General features: G+C 42.1%; 1 long non-coding RNA gene across 4 annotated transcripts in view; it reads left to right on the forward strand.

Moving 5' to 3' along the window:
• LOC104876965 overlaps positions 1-19,706 on the forward strand; it is a 228,846-nt gene that overhangs the window by 185,827 nt on the left and 23,313 nt on the right. For 2 of the 4 annotated variants that reach the window (XR_004518550.1, XR_784466.2), the window contains one exon: positions 18,230-18,378. The exons of 1 other annotated variant lie outside the window; for it this stretch is intronic. This is a non-coding gene — a long non-coding RNA (uncharacterized LOC104876965). Of the gene's footprint in view, positions 1-16,894; positions 16,966-18,229; positions 18,379-19,706 lie in introns of all 4 variants that reach the window. One more of the 4 variants, XR_004518552.1, reaches the window with a different exon arrangement.

Genomic DNA, 19,706 nt, shown 5'->3' on the forward strand with positions numbered 1-19,706 from the left:
GTGTGTGTGTGTGTGTCCTACAATAAAAACCAAAGTCTTTCAATTTTGTGCTGGAACAAATGAATGATGACCACATGGAAAAATAAAGTTCAAATTATTCTCATACCATATACAGAAATCAATTCAGGACTTATAGAGACCTAAGTGAAAATTGAAACTATAATGCTTTAGGGAAAAAACATAAAATACTATTTTGACCTTGAATCATCAAAGATCTTTTATGGACAGCATAGAAAGCAATGACTATAAAATAAGATATTGATAAATTAGACTTCATCAAAATTTAAATGTTCTGCTCATGAAAAGATACCATTAAAAAAATGAATAGACAATCTACAGCCTAGGAGGAAACATTCACAAAACATATATCTTACACAGAACTTGTATCTAGGTTATATAAAGAACTAAAACAGGCAAACAACCTAATAAATATATAAAGAACTTGAGAAAAGTCTTAAGCATTTCAAGGAGAGACAAAGGAAAATACAGTAATGACCAGAGAGCAAATGAAAAGGCTTTCAATCTCATTTGTTGTCCCCAAAACACAAATTAAAACCACATTGAGTGGCATTATTGCCCATTAGTAAAATAAATAATCAAAAGACTAAACCCAAAATATTACTAAGAGTATAGAGTGGCCAGAACTCTAATCTCTTGTTAGTGAGGTTGTAAAATGGTACATCTACTCTGGAAGCTTTAGTAGCCTCCTATAAAGCTAAGCCTAGAACTACGCTGTAACAAAGCAATTCTGGTTCCAGGCATTTTCCCAAGAGATATAAAAACAAATATTCATTCAGAAAGTTACTTGCGGCAAATATATTCCTAACAACAACAACAAATGGAACAATGCAAATGTACATCAGTATGAAAATAAGTTTAAAAATTATGATGTACTTATATAGTAGAATAATAATAATAAAGAGATATGCTACAGTACTTGCACAAACATGCATAAACATACAGATATTATTTTGAGCAAAAGAAGCCAGACACAAGATTTCATATCATACTAATCAGTGTAGACCAAGTTGTTTTTTAAATGATGAAAAAGTCAAAACAGTGGTTTACCTCTGGGTTGGGGTAGAAATTTAATGGGAGGGATTTGGTTTACACAGATAGCTATCAATTATCAAAACTGTATAGCCTGTATTTGTGCATTTGAGTATGTAAAAATTTTACTTTCAAATTAAGAACTACTTTTAAAAATATAAATGTGACACAGGATAAAAAGGATCCAGCCATGCACAGTGAGAGAACAAGGTGAAAGACATGCGGAACAGGATCTACTTAGTCTAATCATAGCAAAAATCTTGTTCTGTTTGAGAAGGTTAAAGTCAGTGGGGCTGGAAGAGAAGTTGAAGAGAAAGGGAAAATGGATTGAGAAAGCCATTGAGTTGGTATGGTCCAGATCACACAGGCCCAGTTAAGCCAGGATAAGAAGTGCTCATTTAAAAAAAAAAAAAAAGTGTAATGGAAAGCTGTTGGAGGGTTTTAAACTGGGAAACACCATGGTCCAATTTGTGCTTTTTAAAAGATTACGGTAGCAACTATGTGGGGAATAAATTGGGTAAGCCAAGAGCCAAGTCAGAGAAACTAGAATAGAGGCCAGTGTAACTCTCTTGAAGAGAAATGACAGTTATCGGTACGAGTGGGTATCTGCAGAAAGGAGAAGAAAGCCCAATAGCTACATATTTAGAGGATAGATAGGGTTGAACTTGGTGTTGGCAGCACGAATGGAAGAGAGGTAGAAGCAGGGATGATACCCAGATTTCTGATTGGAGAAAATGAGGACAGGTGGTACCTTGTTCAAAGAGGGAAAGACTGGGAGTTGGGATGTGGGAAGGAAAGGAGCCTGAGTGTATTTGAACTTGCTAAGTCTGAGAATGAAGTGGAAAGGACAGTGAGGTAGGAAGATGGTAAAGTGTGGAAGTTTGTCTGCAGATATAAATTAGGGTATTTAATTTAGCCTCTGATGGTATTCAAAGCTCTCTGAAAGTATTCAAAGCTCTGGAAAAGAATGAGCAGAAACTTCAAAGAGAGAGAGAGACAGAGAGAGACAGGGAGAGGGAGAGAGAGAGAGAGAGAGAGAGAGAGAGAGAGAGAGAGAGAGAGAGAGAGAAGAGGTCCCAAGGTGAGTTGTGGGAACGATACAGAAGCCTGCAGAAATGGTGTACAGAGAAAGAGAAAACAGAGAAAAGACCAAACCATGGGGAAAATAGAAAAGAGTGATGTCACGGGGAGTGTTTTGAGGAGGGAATCATTGGCTGTGGTAAGTGAAAAGTTGAGTAAGACTAAAAAGAGACAGGAAAGTGTGCTCAGGATTTAGTAACCAGGAGATTGCTGATAATTTTGACAAAATCAATCACTGTTGGAGTGTAGAAGTTGAATCCAGACTACACTGAATAAAAGATAATTGGGAATGATAAAGTATTTGAAGTCAGCCTGGGCTACATATAAGTTCAAGGCCAGACTGGACTACATAGTCAGACTCTGTCTTAAACAAATAAGCAGAAAAAGAACAGCAGAAATTTATTTTCCCAACATTCTGGAGTTTAGACATCTGAGAGATGTGGGCAGATGTGTCTTGAAGCTGCTTTCTTTTACTCACAGATGACCATGACAATCTTATCCTTGTGTCCACACATGGCTCCCATCAACTGTATGTTTGTGCATGTTCTCTTCAGAGGACATTATTAGTCAATTTACAGGATCTATCTATTTGGCCTCATTTTACCTTGACTGTCCCTTCAAAGGCCATATCTCCAAGTGCAGTCACATTCTGAGATATAGGGATTAGGATGTCAACATATGAATTTGGGAGGGAGTGCACAATTCAGCCTATTACAACAAAGTATTAGAGGAATCATTTGTGTGGACTTTACGGTACTCAGCAACTCATATAAGGGAAGACAAAGGACCAAGAAATAAGTCTGCAGTGAATGAGGGAGTATGGTCAGGTCAGTGGCAGTAGCAATGAGTTGCAAAGTACTGGTGACTTTTAAAAAGAGGAAGAGAGATGGTCTGGAAACTGCTATAAAGAGTAAGAACACCAGCATCTTTCCCTCTCTGATCTTAACGAATTTGGAAATAAAATTTTAAAATACAGGGTCTTAAATTTTGAAAGTTGATTTTGTATTCTGCAACTTTGCTGTATTTATTGTCTAACAGTTAGAAATCTTTAGTGTTGTGTGTGTGTGTGTGTGTGTGTGTGTGTGTGTGTATGATCTTATCATCAGTAAACAGTGATAAATTCTTTTTATTTCTTTCTCTTCCCTGATTGCTCTGGTAGGGACTTCCAAAACTGTGATGACTAGAAATGGTCAGACTGAGCATCTTTGTTTTGTATGGGATATTATTAGAGGAAAAGGTTTCAGTTTTTCACCATTGAGTATACTGTTAGCTGAGGGTTTACCTATATGGCATTTATGATGTTGAGATGCATTCCATTCTATACCTAATTTGTTGAATTGTTTTCATCATGAAAAGATATTCAATTCTATCAAATGCTTTTCCTGTGTCTAATGAGATAATCATATGGCTTTTGTCCTCAATTCTGCTAATGTGATTTATTTCATCAGTGATTTGCATATGTTGAACCATTCTTATATCCCAGGGATAAATCCCACTTGATCATGTTGAATGATCCTTTTGATGTGTTGCTGAATTTGATTTGCTAGTATTTTGTGGAGGAAATTTGCATTTAAATTCATCAAGTTTATGGCCTATAATTTTCTTTCTTATGATGTTCTTGTCTGGTTTGGTATCGGGATATCAGTGGCCATGTAAAGAGTTTGGAAGAATTTAATCCTCTTACAGTTTTGGAAAAGTTTATGAAGTCTTGGTATTAGTTAAGTTTAGTAGAATTCAGTAGTGAAGCTATCAGTTTCTGGGCTTTTCTTTGCAGCACTTCTACAGGTTATGGAACCAACTCATGTCCACCAACAGATAATAGATAAAGGAAACATTGTGTGTATGTATGAATATTATTTAGTCTTTAAAAAGAAAGAAAAACTCTGATTTATGACAACATGGATGAAATTGTAAAATAAAATAGGCACAGAAAGACAAATATACATGTTCTCACTTAGATGTGGAATCTAAAACAATTGAAGCCAGGAAAACAGAGGATGGAACAGTGGTTCACAGAGGCAGAAGTCTGGGGAGAATCAGGAGATGACTGTGAAAGGCTACAGAACCTCAATGAGGCAAGAAAAGGAATTTTTTCTTTGAGATATATTGTACAGTATGATGAATATAATCAACAATAATGTGATGTACATTTCCGAATCACTGAGAGTAAATTTTAGATGTTCTCACCATGAAAAGTATTTGAGATGCTAGATATATTCATTAGCTTGATTTATTTAATTATTCCACATTATATTCATAAATCATAACACCACCTTTTAGCCCATAAGTATATGCAACTATGATTTTTTTCAATTTACCATTAAAAATAAAAATTAATTTTAAAAAAGAAGAAATAGGTTCTGCCTGAGAGGTGAACCACAACTGTGGCATTCTTAGACAATCACTATGTTTCAGAGTGGCAGCAGGTGAGTGGAATGTAGGGGGGAGAGGCTGAGGGCACGAGGGAGGTTGCCAAGCAGAGCAAGAGTCTGTTTGGGCCCCAACCTTATAGTATAGTATAGTGTGTGTGTGTGTGTGTGTGTGTGTGTGTGTGTGTGCACTCGTGCCTGTGTTTATTTTTGTGTTTCATCCATTTTCAAGGCCACCATTCAGCCTGTCCCCCACTGAAAACAATACTGTAACTCTCATTATCTACTGCTTGTGCGGGATATTTTCACTGCTTTCAATTGGTGGCTGGACGAACCACACTTAACTCAGTGATGAGTTCGGGCCACCTATGAAACAGCAGCTGACTCTGCAATTGAACTTTCAAATCCATTTGTCAATTTGTTCCTTTTGAGTAGTGCCCCCAAGAGCTCCCAGTCAGCTTTCTCTCCATTATTCCAAGGACAGCCTGAAGTTAAAGGATCACATCCTGGGATTTGGTGTCTCCATTGGCCTCCCCCATCAAAAGGATCCAATTAAAGTGTCAAAGGCAGAAATACTTTTTATTTCATTCACATAAGGCCAGGTGATTCCTCCCTTCAGATCTGTACATTAATGTTCAAAATAAAAAGTCAGCTGTGTGCAGTGGCTTAAGCTAATCCTACAAGATACATTTAGCCAAATAAGCATGTGCAAATGCAGAAATTTGAGTTTGGAGCTGGAACATCTGAAGGACAGGATGTGCCTGCACATTTAGTACATTTTACTCCGTGGAATGAGCCAGGCACTTTACTAAGATGATGCATTGCTAAAGACTGCCTCGAAACTGAAAAATGAACCTAAGCCAGGACAGGCTCCCTCAGCTTTAATAGACAAGCACTGTAAAGAAATGGGTTGAATCTGAAAGACCTTAATCACCAGGGGGAAAGAAAGTCCAGACTTTTTTAGGAACTGAATATATGAGACTATCTGGACATCTCAAGTTAAATCATAGTAAAATCATCATGAAAATAATTTTAATTTCATTCGCTCAAACATAATTTAAAAAAAAACTACTTTGTCTCATGTTGCATACTGGGTGCTAGGGATATTTTTTTTTTTTTAAAGGCACAACTTCTTTCCCTAAGAATCTCCCAGTCTAAGGGAAGAAAGTCATAGATGTGACCAATTCGTTTTAAAAGTTGGTCAAGGCTAGATCTTGATTCACAATCTGTAGACTTAAGAGAAAGAGGCAGAGGGCATCCAGGGTTGCCAAGCTTTATTGCACTAGGCATTTTCTAAGGGAAAAAATAATTTCACGTGTAGATATGCTATTTTAAAAAAAGAGTAGATAAAGTTATGATTAACACAAAAGACATGAATTTAAAAATATTTTCTGAATTCATAGAGCTGTTATGCTTTTTCTCAATTGGTGGATATTAAAAATATAGCTACATCTTGGAGACCAGCGTGTATCATGAAGTTCCAAAGGGGGGCTTCAAACTAAAAGGAACTAGTAATCACTGGTGTAGTCACTAGGGTATGATCAGTGTTCCTCGGTGGAGTCCCAGCCCCTTGGGGAGTGCATGACTAGAGGTTTCCTCTGATCCAGGACTGATCTCTTCACCTGTGTTTCCATTCCATGTTCCTTTCCTCTTCAGAAATGTTACTCCACCAATTACCTTTTCTTGATAGCCTCAATCTCTCCCTCTTTAACCAGAGCTTTCCTCTTTTTTTTTTTTGGTACTGAGGGGTCGAACTTGGGTCCTTGCACTTGCAAGGCAGGTGGCGGAGCTACATCCCCAGCCCCACCAGAGCTTTCCTCTTAGTCCATGTGCATGCCCAAGAACGTTCTCTATCATGTTGGTTGTACAAACACGTGTTGATCTTCTGATGTCCAGGAAAGCTCCTGAGAAAGAACCTGACCTCAGAATAATTAGTAGGCTTTAGCCAGCGGTGTTAGGTAGAGATGTATTCCAAGCCTTCTATTTTACCTCCTGAAATAACACTCACATCCATTCTCTGTCTCCAATATCAACTAGTCCCAGCTGCCATTTACGCCAGCCCAAACGATTCCAATGTCCTCATAACTGGTCTCATGGCAGAGCACATCCAGGCCTCATATCTGTGTAGATTTTGTAATATGACCTGAAAGGTCTTTTTAAAAACGTGACTGTGCTGAGCTCCTAGCCGTGACCTCCGTTAAGACCTCAAGGTCCAGGTCCTGCCTCACTCTTCTCTGAACACCCCACATCTTTGCACACTTCCTCTCTTTCTGTCCTCTGCATTTGCTCTGCTCCTTGCCTTTGGAGGACCTTGTTACAGGATTTCTCCTCCTGAATTCAGAGGTAAGGAAGTGATTTAAAGAACAGTGGGAATGCTGAAGGATGTATGTAAAGGGATGACTAGCTGTGATTTGTTTCAAATTCCTGAAGGGAGAGCTGGCTGTGTGAAGAGTGAATTTAAGAAAGCAAAGGATGAAACAAGGAGACCAGCATGGAGTCTATTTCTGAAGTTCAGAGGACAAGTCATGGAGGCTCCATCCTAGGTGATGGCAGCACAGATGAAGAAGGGTCAGATCTGAGATATCTTAAAAACTGAGACCAATAGAATTTGGTGAAGGAAAATGAGAGACATGAGGGGAGTGAGGATGACTCCCTATATTTGGGCTTGGGCATCTGAGTGGGTGTTGGTTTCACTTACTGAGCATCTGTGGGAGGGACAGAGAAGGGGCTTACTGTCCTATCTCTCCGGCTCTCTTGGCCTTTCCAGCTTTTTATGGGTTGTGAGTTCTTAGGCCAATGAAGGTATGGAGTGCTTGATAGGAAAAAACCGCGAAAAATGCCAAAGTATAGAGAAGATCGAGGGGCCTGGAGTACATAAAGCACTTGGAAAGATCATTCTTTGGAAATGAATTTGAGAGATTACCTTGTTGGGTCAGAACATCAGCATTTGCTTCTCTCTATGTATGAGCCCTTTCCTGTTCCGTTCTTCCCTATCCAGCCCAGATATCATTTCTTATCATTGCTACTCTCTCTTACCAGTATCCTTCCTCAAAGTTCCCCTAGTGCAAATTCTGGCAAAACACCAACTTTGGATGAATCCAATTATCGCTCATCTCTGGTTGCTAAGCACTGCTGGAAGTCTACCCAGATTGGTGTCACTATAAATCATTGGTGCCACTCTAGATTTATGGTCTCTGACTTCACATGGACCCCAGTGCTGCCTGGCAATCCTTCTCTATTTCCCTTGTCAGCTCTTGCATTCTCCGCAGTGGCTTTTGCAGACTTTTAACCCTCTCTTAAGTCCCACTTCTCCTTCTCTCTGAACAAACATATTTACTCCTATCCTCAGAGAAAATAGAAGCTATCAGAGAGAGAAACCTTCTCACCCTTCTTCCAGCAACTTATAAACTCACTTGAGTCTAAAACTATCCTCTTTTATATCTCTCCAGTAACTTGTCTCTGCTTCTGTTTAAATGTGACACTGGAGCCTGGATCTCTTCCCTCTTGCTTGGGATATTTTTATATTTATTCCTTCTCTTCCCTATATTGTCCAGGTGCTCCTCTATCAGCTCCTACACAGTTGCATTGAAACTTGCTCAGGTCTCCCTATTCTTCAATAAAATAAAACAACAGCAGGACAGAACTCATCCTTCCTTCTACTCCTAGCTAGTATTGCAAGATCTCTGTCTCTTCTCATCAAAGCTTTCTGAAAATGTTGTCACCACATTTTCTCATTGACCCCCTCCATGAACCACCAGTGCCTTGCTTTCACCACAAGTCTCCCCCACCATGATCATCAACCCTTGTTTGGTGTTCAGTAGTCACCCTTCAGTCATTATGTTCCTTGGACTCAGCAGCCTTGATTCTGTTAGCCATTCTCCATGTAAAAATTCTCTCTTCCCACTGGCTTTTGTGACACCATACTCTCCTAGCTTCCTTATACCTCTACGGCTAAGGTTTAGTCTTCCTTTCTTGACCTTGAATGACAGAATTTATGTGCTTGTGGTTTTTTCCCTCTCTTCCTTGTGTACCATAATCTTGGAAGGGTTCTATGGTACGTTATTGCTAAAAATGGTCCCAAGTTTCTACCACTTTTCATATCTATGCTTTTATAATGTAACTTTGCAACTCTTCTTATCTGGACATGGAGTATATTTATCTACCTCTTGAATTTAAACTAGTCTTGACCTACTTTGGTCAATAAAACAGAGCAAAACAATACCATGCCCATTCCCAGCCTATGCCTCACCGCCATCTGAACAAACCTGAGTTGGCATGATACGAATACTAGATGATGTGGATACTGTGGTGCAGTTATTCAACCAATAGCCAGCAAAGCAGCTAGTTTGTGATACCATCTGATCCCAGCCAGCTTCAGCCAACCTATCGGCTGAGCTGGAGCCAGACTATAGAGCCTATAAGAACTCATTAATAGCAAATATATGATTGTTCTAAACCACTACACTTGAGGTGATTTGCCAGGCAACAAAAGCTAACCGATGCAGTTTTACTTCTTTTCAAGCCCTTGATGGTTGTCTGTCTATTGCTAATTTCCTAGACTGTACCTCTAACATAGATCTGCCTTCTTAAAACCTGACTCACATTTATCTTTACCTATGGGGAAATAATATTTATTCAGTTTTTATATAAGCTCTACCACTTCATACAGATAGGTCTTCACCTCTTGTCCACCCCATGTAGTGGATTTTTTCATTTCTCCAGCTTTCAGAAGAAAAAACTGAGGCAAAGAGATCTTTATAATGTGACCCTAATCACACAGAAGAAATTGTTGGATCTGAGATTAGAATCCAGGCCTTTCAAACTCCAGATTTTTATTTGTTTTGTTTTTGGTGCTGGAAATAGAACCAAGGGGGTGACATCCTCAGCTCTTTTTATTTATTATATTGAGACAAGGTCTCACTAAATTGCCCAGGCTGGACTTAAACTAGTGAACCTCCTTTCTCAGCCTTAAGAGTCACTGGGATTACAAGCGTGCAGCACCACACCTGGCTCAGACTCCAGATCTTATTTTGTCACCACTATCTTTCCTTTCCTGACTACTTGCGATTCCAAATATGTACTATATTCTCATGTGTCTAACTTTACTCATGCAACTTTTCTTCCTTTTATGGTCTGTCCTTCTGTCACCCCAGCTAACTCCTACTCACCCTTTACAACTCTGCTTAGATATTCTTTCCTTAAGAAGTTTAATATTTCCTTTCCTTCCCTCAGAATGGATTAGAGTACCCTCATTTCTGGTACTATAACACATTCTGCACCCATCTACCTACTCTCACTGGCTATATGGTGATTAGTTCCCCCTCTTTAGAAGGTGGAACTCTTGAGCACAGGGCCTTTGACCCCAGGAAGGGTGGTATAGTTTATACTATGCTTATTTTGCTCAGCCAAGCACCATAATTTGACATATCTCAGAATAGTTACTAAGATATCAGTACAGCACAGCCAAGGTCAGATAAGTAGATCTTGAGTATCCAAAACTGCTCAAATGGCTCAAATGAAAAGTTTGGTCCATTTGACAATTTCCAAGACAGTTGGTCTTAAAATGGACTTTTCCCAGACAGTGAGTTTGCAAAGCTACTCACCCTGTTGTCAGACATGTAGTCTTGAAGAGAAATTGCAAAGGATCACAAGGGTTCTGCTCTTTCTTCCTTATTTCATTGATAGACACTTTCTAATGAAAACAGCCTATAAAACACACTAGAAATGAGAGATTTAAGGAAGGGCATTGGTCCATAGTGTCACCTTGGCTATAACTCAGGTAATGCAAGATTCAAATGGCTCCAAAAGGGCATTTTCCTTTGACAATGAAAACAAACCCTCTGTAGGATAGGAGGGGCTTCTCTAAGCCCCTTGTCTCTGAGGCCACTGTCATCCAACTGGATAAGAGAAAATGTCATCTTGTACAGGGCCATCAATTCCACTTCAGCCATTGTTGATGGGGTGAGACAGTGATGCTGAAAGCTGCCTTTGGGAGAAGACTTCAAAAGGAAAATCCTAGGTTCTAGAAAAATGTCCCAAGCAATTAAAAAAAATTGTTACAAAATATTCATGCAGTGAACAATGACAAGATGATATGATATATTCAGAATATATTTTCCAAAGTTTGTCAAAGAAATATAAGGGAATCTTTGGCCATCTACCATTTAAGAAATGTCTGATAAAAGACCTTGGTTCCAAAATGAAGAGCACAGGAATGAGTAGGAACAATGATGAGGGATGGCTGTAAATTAGTTTGTCCTTGAATTAGTATGTTTGCCATGTACAAATGGCTTAGTATTAATTTGAAATATACATACTGTCATAGAAAAACAAAGACTAATAGATTTTCAACAAAATCCATGTTTTCCTCTTTTTGGATAAACAACCAGACTACGTTTTCCAGGCTCCCTTGCAGCTAGATATACCCATGAGACTAAGTTCTAGCCATTGAAGTATGATAGGAAGTGGTATGTACCCCTTCCAGATTTGGTCCTCAAAAAGACCCAAATATTAGTCTTACAAGATAAGAAAATGATTGTACATAAATAGCAAGATGCTTAGTACCACTGAACCATACACTTAAAAATGGTTAAAATGGTAAATTTTATGGTATGTATATTTTACCACAATTTAAAAGGTTAGAAAACAAATTTTAAATGCATTCCCATATGTGCTCAATTGTGCTCTTATTCCCTTCCAATGGGCTGACATGGAGACAATATCAGGGCAACATTGGAAGCTGTTGAAAAAATGACTGCTTCTATAAACATGGTTACAAGTACAATAATCAAGTTTCTCTTGTAGTTAATAGAGTCTGTATGAATTATCTAATGCTATAGAATAAGTTATCACAAATTTTAGTGACTTAAAAGATGAATATGTCACAGTTTCTGTAGGTGAGGAGCCTAAGTGGGACTTATCTGGATCCTCTACTTAAAGGTCCTTCCCAGGCTTTAATGAGAGTGTCATTATGGGCTTCAATCACCTGTGGTCAACTGAGAAAAAACATCCATTTCCCAAGTTCATTCATATGACTGCTGGCAGTATTCAGTTCTTCATGTGCTGTCTACAGAGGCAGTCCAGGGGTTCCTGGCTGTATGGGCTTCTCCACCACAGCAAGCAAAAACCATCATCAGTGAGTGAACAAGAAGGAACTCAGCATCTTTTGTAACCTCATCTCACAAGTGATGTCCCTTATTTTTGCTACATTCAATTCATTAGAACAAATACTAAGTTTGGTTCACACTCGAGGGCTTATACAGGAGTGAAAAGGAGAAATCCAGGAGGCAGGGTACATTAGAAGTCACAGTGTTTCCTTGTTACAGCAACGATAAGTTAACTATTAAATAAGCCACATGAACCACTTTTTAGCGTTGGTGTTGGTGAGTATTTTTGAAGGTACTTGAACACTAGCTCTGTGTATCCCTTACCCATTCCTATAAGTAGAAACTGAAGTGCCTTCAGATTATATATAACTGAAGAGATGGGTGGTGACATTTCTAAGAGGAAATCAGTTTTCCCAGCCATATCAGCATCATGACCACAGCTAACAAACTCTAAGGCCAAAGGAAGAATTCATATCCTTTTGCCACTGGATGTTTCCTCTTCTCTTCCTTCAAAGACTGAAAACTATGACTTAACACATTCTATGCAGTGGTGACTTTGCTACCCACTTTCCTGAATTGGTGTGACCAATTCCTGCTACTTCAGAAGGTGGGAAGGAAACTTATCATGGTGGCTTTCATTCTGCCCTAGATTGGGAAGGGGCTTGCCAGACAGCTGTCAGATGCAAAGCTCTTTGCTATGTGTGTAGTTCAGCATAATTGCTCATCTGGCTAAGTCCCATGCCTCTCCAAATGTTGCATCATTGGAATTACTGCTTTGGGCCCCCTCTCATCACCCTAATTAAGCCAAAATAATAAGGCAACATGTTAGACACGATGATAAAGTTTTAATTAGACTCTGATAAACCCAATATGAATTTGGTCTCATCAGGTGCAACCGTTCTGATGAGCAGTGAGGCTGGTGAATCACGAGATGGTTTTGGTATTAACAACAACTCTGGTCTCAATTTCATCTGTGTGTAGGGAAGCCAGGGACTGGTCTACATGTAATCAAAATAACCTTTTACATTTTAGGAAAGACTTTCAGGTTCACAAAGCTTTTCCAGGCCATTGCTGTGTGACTGTGTGAGCTGAGACTAATTTGGCACAAAACATGCAAGGCCAGATGGCAAAAAGAGGGAGAAGTTAACTTTTAGTCAGCTCCTAAGACATGCCAGGCCCTGTGCTAGGAGTGTCATATACAGAATGGAAGTCAAATGCCTCATCAAAAGTCTCCATACTTAAGAACTGTCAGAGCAAGAACTCCCACCTCGGTCTGTTCATTTTCTCTGTAGGGCTGTCTTCATTGCCTCCTGAGAGCAGTCTCCCAAGATGACTGTCACACCACAGAATTGAAGCAGAGGGTGCCCTTGGAAATGTGGAGACTGAGGCATAGAAAACTGAAGGTGTGCATTCTGGTCACACAATGGTTTGGTGGCAGAACAAGAAAAAAGCTTATGTGTGTTACTGCCACTTTCTCTAATTCATTCCTTTCCATTTGATTCAAGAAGTATTTGTTGCTCACCTACTGTGAGCCAACCAAGGTTTTAAGGTTGTATCTGTGAGTTAAAACAGTTAAAGATACTTGCTCTAGTGACTTTCCATTGTGTGTGGGGGGCGGGGATAGAGAGCAATAAACAAGTAAATTATATAATTATAATTTAAATTATATGTTAAGAGATGATACACATTATGAACAGAAAGAAGGGAAGTGACAAGATGAAAGAGCACATAGGAGGGAGGGAAGAAGAGAGAGAGAGAGAGGGAACAAGATAAAGGGAATTGAGAGCAGCAGAGATGAGTGAGGTTAAATTTGAAACAGGATGATTAGGGCAGGAGTTACTATGCCAGAACAAAGATCCTAGAGGCAAAGATCACCAATCATTTATTTATTCATCTGGGGGGATTTCACTGGACACTCAGTGGGTCCTGGCCTTTTGGTGTAGGCGGCCCGTGAGATCAGTAGAATCCAGCCATCACCTCTTGGGGATCTCTGAGAAGCGTCCAGAACACCACTGTGGTCTTAGCCGCTGTCCCCTAACAAAAGGACATCCCCTAAGCACATGGCCAGCCAAGGGGCTCCAGTGCTGCTCCACAGGACACAGAACATCTGCATACAAAAGAAAAAGTATGGCAGCAAGACCATGGCTGTGCATGGAGGCGGAAGGTGTCCCAGCCCTCTGGGGAGCAGGCAGTCTGTCGCTGCTCCCACTCACTCACCACACATGGCCACGGCTCTTCCTCCCTGGAAAATATCTCACCTGTCTCTTCTCACTTTTCTCCTTCACAGCTTCCCCGGAGTAGAGCTAAACTCACAATCAAAACACTGTGTGAAAGCCCCAGGTGCCGGCTGGTTGCTCTTGCAAGTTAAATGAATCTGTAGACTCCTGTGTCTATTCCTGTCCACTAATTGGAGTCAGCCGACCCCAGACCGTTCATTTTTCTCCCTCCTTCTAATTTGTTGAAGTAGCATTCTAGAGATAAGTGGTCTCTGTCAGGGGCCCTCGTATTGCACTATGTAGGAGCAATAATCCTTTGCATTTGGGGAGGATTTTATGATTGATGAGGCACTTTCACATCTATCATGTCATTTGACCCCTGCAAAAGTGCTAGATCATTATTCTGTTTTTAAACCTCTAGATTAGAAGGGCCTATACTTGTAGGAGTGAGAGATTTGTCCAGCATCACACAACCACTGAATTCCCAATATTCTTTCTAAAACCCAAGCCGGCTGGCTCCATACATACTTAGTGACAGGCCATATGAACTAAGTAAAGGTGACCCAATACCAAATTTAATAGAAATTAAGAGAGAACAACCCAGGGGTAATGGAGCCTAGTGTTTCTTAAACTTCAACCCATACAGAAATCACTCGAAGATCTTGTCAAAATGCAAATTCTACTGAGCATATGACTGTAATCCCAGTTACTCAGGAGGCTGAGGCAGGAGGATAGCAAGTTCAAAGCCAGTCTAGGTAACATAGCTTATAACAAAATAAAAATGTATGCAGTCTGGGAGTGTAGTTCAGTATTCCTTTGGTTCAAACCCCAGAACTGGAAAATAAAAAGTGCAGCGGGTTGGACTAGCAAAGGGATGATGTGAGTCCCTGCTCGGAGTTGTCAGATGGGACGGCACTCAGATCCCAGCTCTGTCTTTGAGTGGCAATGTGGCTTCAGGATAGGCTCTTCACCAAGTGTAAACTTCATCAGCTTATTATTTTTTTCACGAACTAGGCAACAGAGAAATGCGGTTGGAGACACTCAGACTGTCCCCAACTAGACTGTCATGTCGGGTTATGTGAGGTGTTTTCTGCAAAAGGTATCCACCCAGAAGGGCTGAGGCCAGCGGGAGCCCAGCTTCCACTGCACGCCTCACCCCTGCCTGAGGCCATGGCCACCTAGAGAGGGAGGCAGTTTTTCAAATAAACAAGGACACTGTAAGGATGAGCAGAGCCCATCCTTCCCACCGCCCCTGACGAATGCTCTGCTCGTGGTCTCAGCTGATCTGCCTCTGTAGATCTTGATCTGGTTACAGAGATCCTCATCACCACTTGTCTCACCTCTCATGCATTTGTTCCTGATAAGGGTCTTCTCGAGCCTTCGTCCAGCCCTCTATGATATCCCGCCCCTTTCAAAAGCCTCGCGGTAGACCCAGTGTTTATTCATTGCCAGTCATTCAGTCAACAGCGAGTGTTTATGGGGTGGCCTTTGTGTGCTGGGCACAGTTCCAGGCACTGCAGTAGTAGAAATCCCAAGAAGCAAAAAACAACAACAACAAAAAAGCAAAGCCCATGCCCTATGCAGCTACCATTCACAAGGGGATGAAAGAGTGTATAAATGTTGTTTACAATAACAGCAGCTAATGATATATATCACGAGGAAAATAAGGCGAGGTGGCCCAGAGATGACCCTGGAGCAGGGACCCGCAGTGGGTGAGGGGATGAGAACGAGGAGGGTGGTAGGGAAGCACATGCGGGCAGAGGAGCAGCCTCTGCGACAGGTGTGGGAGCAGCACGGTGCTTGGCGCAGAAGGGGTCAGGGTCACTGGAACGTGTGACACAGAGACAGACAGAGATGGAGAGAAGCCGAAAGAGCTTTGGGTTTTTTCCTTAAATGTGAGGATGATGCTGGCGCCCTGCACCGTGACCCTTGCTACTGCTGCAGTGATGCCCCTCCCACCCTTTATCTCTGACTTGAGTGATCTAAGGGGATTGCTGGGTGGCATCATCCACTCAACTTTCCCAAGTCCCTCGTGTGCCAGGCATTGTTCCAGGCTCCATTCTATGCCTCAGGACAGAACAGTGAGCAAGACAGACAAATCCCCACTCTCATGGGGCTTACGCTCCCACCCTTGGGGAGATGGATCTTCATACCACCCTCTTCTCCTTGCTGAGCCCTGTGTGGGGCTGAAGGTGTCGCGGACACTGTTTAACGGAGCCTATTTTTCTTTACATACATCAATTGGGATTGAAGGCCAAGCTAAAGAGGGCTGAGGGCACCTCTTCCTACACACAGCTTTGTGGTGGTTATTACTGTTTACATGTGGTTTGTAGCCAAAAGCTTCACGTGCTGGAAGCTTGGTCCCTGAGGTGGTGTTTCTGAGATGCAGAAACTCAGAGGCCAGGGCTCGGAGGAGGTGCTTCAGTCCTGGGAACCCTGCTTTCCAAAGGGATCCAGTCTTTTTTCCTCTCTCCTCCTCCCTCTTGCTCTTCGTAGGGGACTGCAGTATTGATTATGCCCAAAGCAGGCTGCAAGCAGTGCGGGCTGTAAAGCATTAACCTCCCAATTGGCTTGTTTATAGAAGTGAATCCTGCAAGGTCAGAGTAACTGGAGCCCAACGTGGGGCTCAAACCCACGACCCTGAGATTAAGAGTATCATGCTCTACCAATTGAGCTAGGCTGGCATGGTGGCACATGCCTGTAGTCCCGGCTACTTGGAAGACTGAGGTGGAAGGATCACTTGAGTCCAGGAGTTCTGGACTGCAGTGCACTCTGCTGTCTGGGTGTCTGCCCTAAATTTAGCATCAAAATGATGATTTCCCAGGAGCAGGGTACCACCAGGGTGCCTAAGGAGGGGTGAACTGGCTCAGGTCGGAAATGGAACAGGTCAAAACTGTTGTGTTGATCAGTAGTGGGATCATGTCCATGAATAGCCACCACACTCCAGCTTGGGGAATAGAGTGAGACCCTGCCTCAGCCTCCTGAGTAGCTGGCATTACAAAGCACATACCACCATGCCTGGCAGGAGCAGCTTGACGCTCTTATGGGAAACCTGTTTCTCTTTCTCTACCAGGATGTGCTGCAGCCAGGGGTGGGGATCACAAGGCAAGGCCACCTGATCTTGGACTTTCAACTTCCAAGCCTGTGAGCAAAATAAGCTTCTTCTTTTTATGAAGTGTCTGGTGTTAGAGATTTTGTTTTAGCAACATGAAATATATTAATACGGTGACTGATGAAAATCAAGAGCATGAGGTTGATGCGGGGTCAATATAAAGCAGAGAGAGAAGACAGCCCCAGGAGGAAAGGGCTTGTGAGGCTGAGCTTCCTGAGGGAGCTGGAATTAACCTGGCCCTGGAATGCATATAAATTCTGGGTAGAAAAGGAAATGGGATAGGAAGCCTGACCTCCTTCTATTTCACATGTATATCCGTAAGCATTCTAACCAAACTGTACTTGCTCTCCAAGACCCAGCTTAAAATGTGTCACCTATGCAAGATCATTCTTTCTAAATGTGCTCACTCCTCCCTTCCGATGGCTGTCTCATTGTGCATTACCTCAGGGCTTCCGGTGCCCAGCTGTGAAGCCAGCTCCAAGTAGCACTCAGTCAATATACGCTGGGTGAATGGATGGATGTATGGATGCCATGATGCCCATGTGTGAATAGTTTCATCTCAGAGTAGGTGGTTGGTTCCAGGGCATACGCAGGTAGGGTGCAGGAGAGGTCTAAGTCTAATTAATTGGTCTCTCTTTTCTCCCTGTAGCACCCTGACTATGGTTTTGTACATAATAAAAGTTCAATAAATGTGTGCTGAATGAAAGAAGATAAGCTTTGACCAGAAGTATAAGTCCAAGGGTTCAGTTTTTCCCATGAAACTTTAATGCCAGAAAGGATTTCTGCATATGAAATTCACCCTTCTTTGCTCACTTTTACATAATTCAAGCAGCGTGTGGTTCTTAAGGGACTTCTTTGGACATTAAGTTCTCTCTCAACAGTCTGAGAATTGAACAGCTGCACTTAAGCAATTACCATCGATTTGTCATTACGAAGGGGGAATGGGAAGCCATGGAGGGAAGGACATGGAGACGGAGATGAGAGGCAGGGGTGCAGAGGGCCCCAGGGACAGAGGTATCCAGGGCCCAAAAGGCACAGGGACAGGGGTCCGAGGCACAGGGATTGCCTAAGGGGGACGAAGTGCTTGGAGTAGTCAGAGTGCAGGACAAGACACGAATACACCCCAGGGACATGGGGACCTTTAAATTGCATCTTGATTTGCTTATTTCTCCCTCCCTCCCCCTTACCCCCCAACAGTATCTCTAGCTGATGCCCCTCACATCAGTTTGACAAGCACATCTCCACAAGCAAAGTCAGGGAGGGGAAGAGGTCAGAGAGATTGTTTTTGTTTTGCAGCAAAAACCCAGGAGATGATAAGGAGAAGCATCCAGGCATTCTTTGAAGACGGAAGTCCCCCAGGAGCTGTCAGAGTGGGAGATGACCTGGGGGAGGGGCTGCCAGCTTTCCCACCCTCCTCTTCCAGACACATGTGTGTTGATGACTCGGTAAGGATAGCTCCAAGCTGGAGGCCATAGTGCGGGCAGTAGCTGACCTCCTGGAGAAAAGATGGTACGTGACTCCTACAGAGACCAGAACTCAGAAAGGGGGAGTCTACGAAAAAGGAGAAGTGATTTCCCTCTTCTGACTTCTCGCTTAAACTGAAATCCTCTCAGTGGAGGGAGGGAAGAGAACAAACCTTATTCCCCACTGTCACTTTATTGTGAATTAGTACTACTAATGCCTCATGAGAATAGAGGAAAATGGAGACAGAGAAGTGGGGGAGAGGGGCAGCAGCAACCCACTCTGGCCCAGACAACTTCATATACCTGTTTCATGGAAATTGCCAAACACTTCTCTGAAACAAGCTCTGATTCTCATTTGTGTTGGTTGAATTGTCCCCTCCTCACAATTGCCTCCAGAAACCTGCCAGTGTGATATTATGTGGAAAAAGATATAATCTTGCAGATGTGATTGACTTAAGGCCCTGGAGATGAGATCATCCTAGATTATCCCAGTGAATCCTAAATCCAACCACAAGTGTTCTTATAAGAGATGGAAGAGGAAAAGAGAGAGAGATGGAAGAGGGCAAGACACAGAGAGAGAAGAGGAGAGGCCATATGAAGACAGAGGCAGAGGCCAGAACGATACATCCGCAAGCTGGGGAATGGCTGGAGCCCAGAGAAGCGAGAAGATTCTAGGAACGACTTGCCCTCCAGCCATCAGCAAGAGTGTGGGCCTGCTGACACTTCGATTTTGGACCTCTGGCATCTGTAACTGTGAGAGAATAAATTTATGTAATTTAAGCCACCAAGTTTGTGGTAATTTGTTGTGGTCACTCTAAAAAACGAATGCACCATTTCATGACTTGGGAAAACTAGCCTCAGAGAAGTGAAGCAAACTCTCAACAGACCGGACTCTTTTGAGACAGATCAGGGTTACAGACCCTCTTAGAGTGGGAATAAGATGTTAGTATTTCCCAAAGAGCATCCTGCAGAAATGGGCCCAGAAAGGCCATCTGGAAAGTATTCCACAACGAGAACATTTGGGAAACGCCATGCCTTGTTCTACCAGGAACACATTTGATGCTTTGATGTCACTTCCTTAGCAAGATCTTCCTCACCCAGCAAAAGATAGGGCCTTGGGCCAGTGAGTCTTCCTCACAGTACCTTTGCTGGGCTGCCCTCCTTGGCACCTAAGTCACATGCCTGAGTAAACTCATCTGTTTTGGTTTAGTGTCTCCAGTTACACCACAGGCTTGATGAGTGTGAGATCTGCATCCGATTCCCTCCCCCAGTATTCCTGGTCTTGAATGCAAAACTTGATGTATATATAT

This window comes from Fukomys damarensis, unplaced genomic scaffold (assembly GCF_012274545.1).
Source record: "Fukomys damarensis isolate Sample0158 unplaced genomic scaffold, DMR_v1.0_HiC HiC_scaffold_23, whole genome shotgun sequence".
Classification (NCBI taxonomy): Eukaryota; Metazoa; Chordata; class Mammalia; order Rodentia; family Bathyergidae; genus Fukomys; species Fukomys damarensis.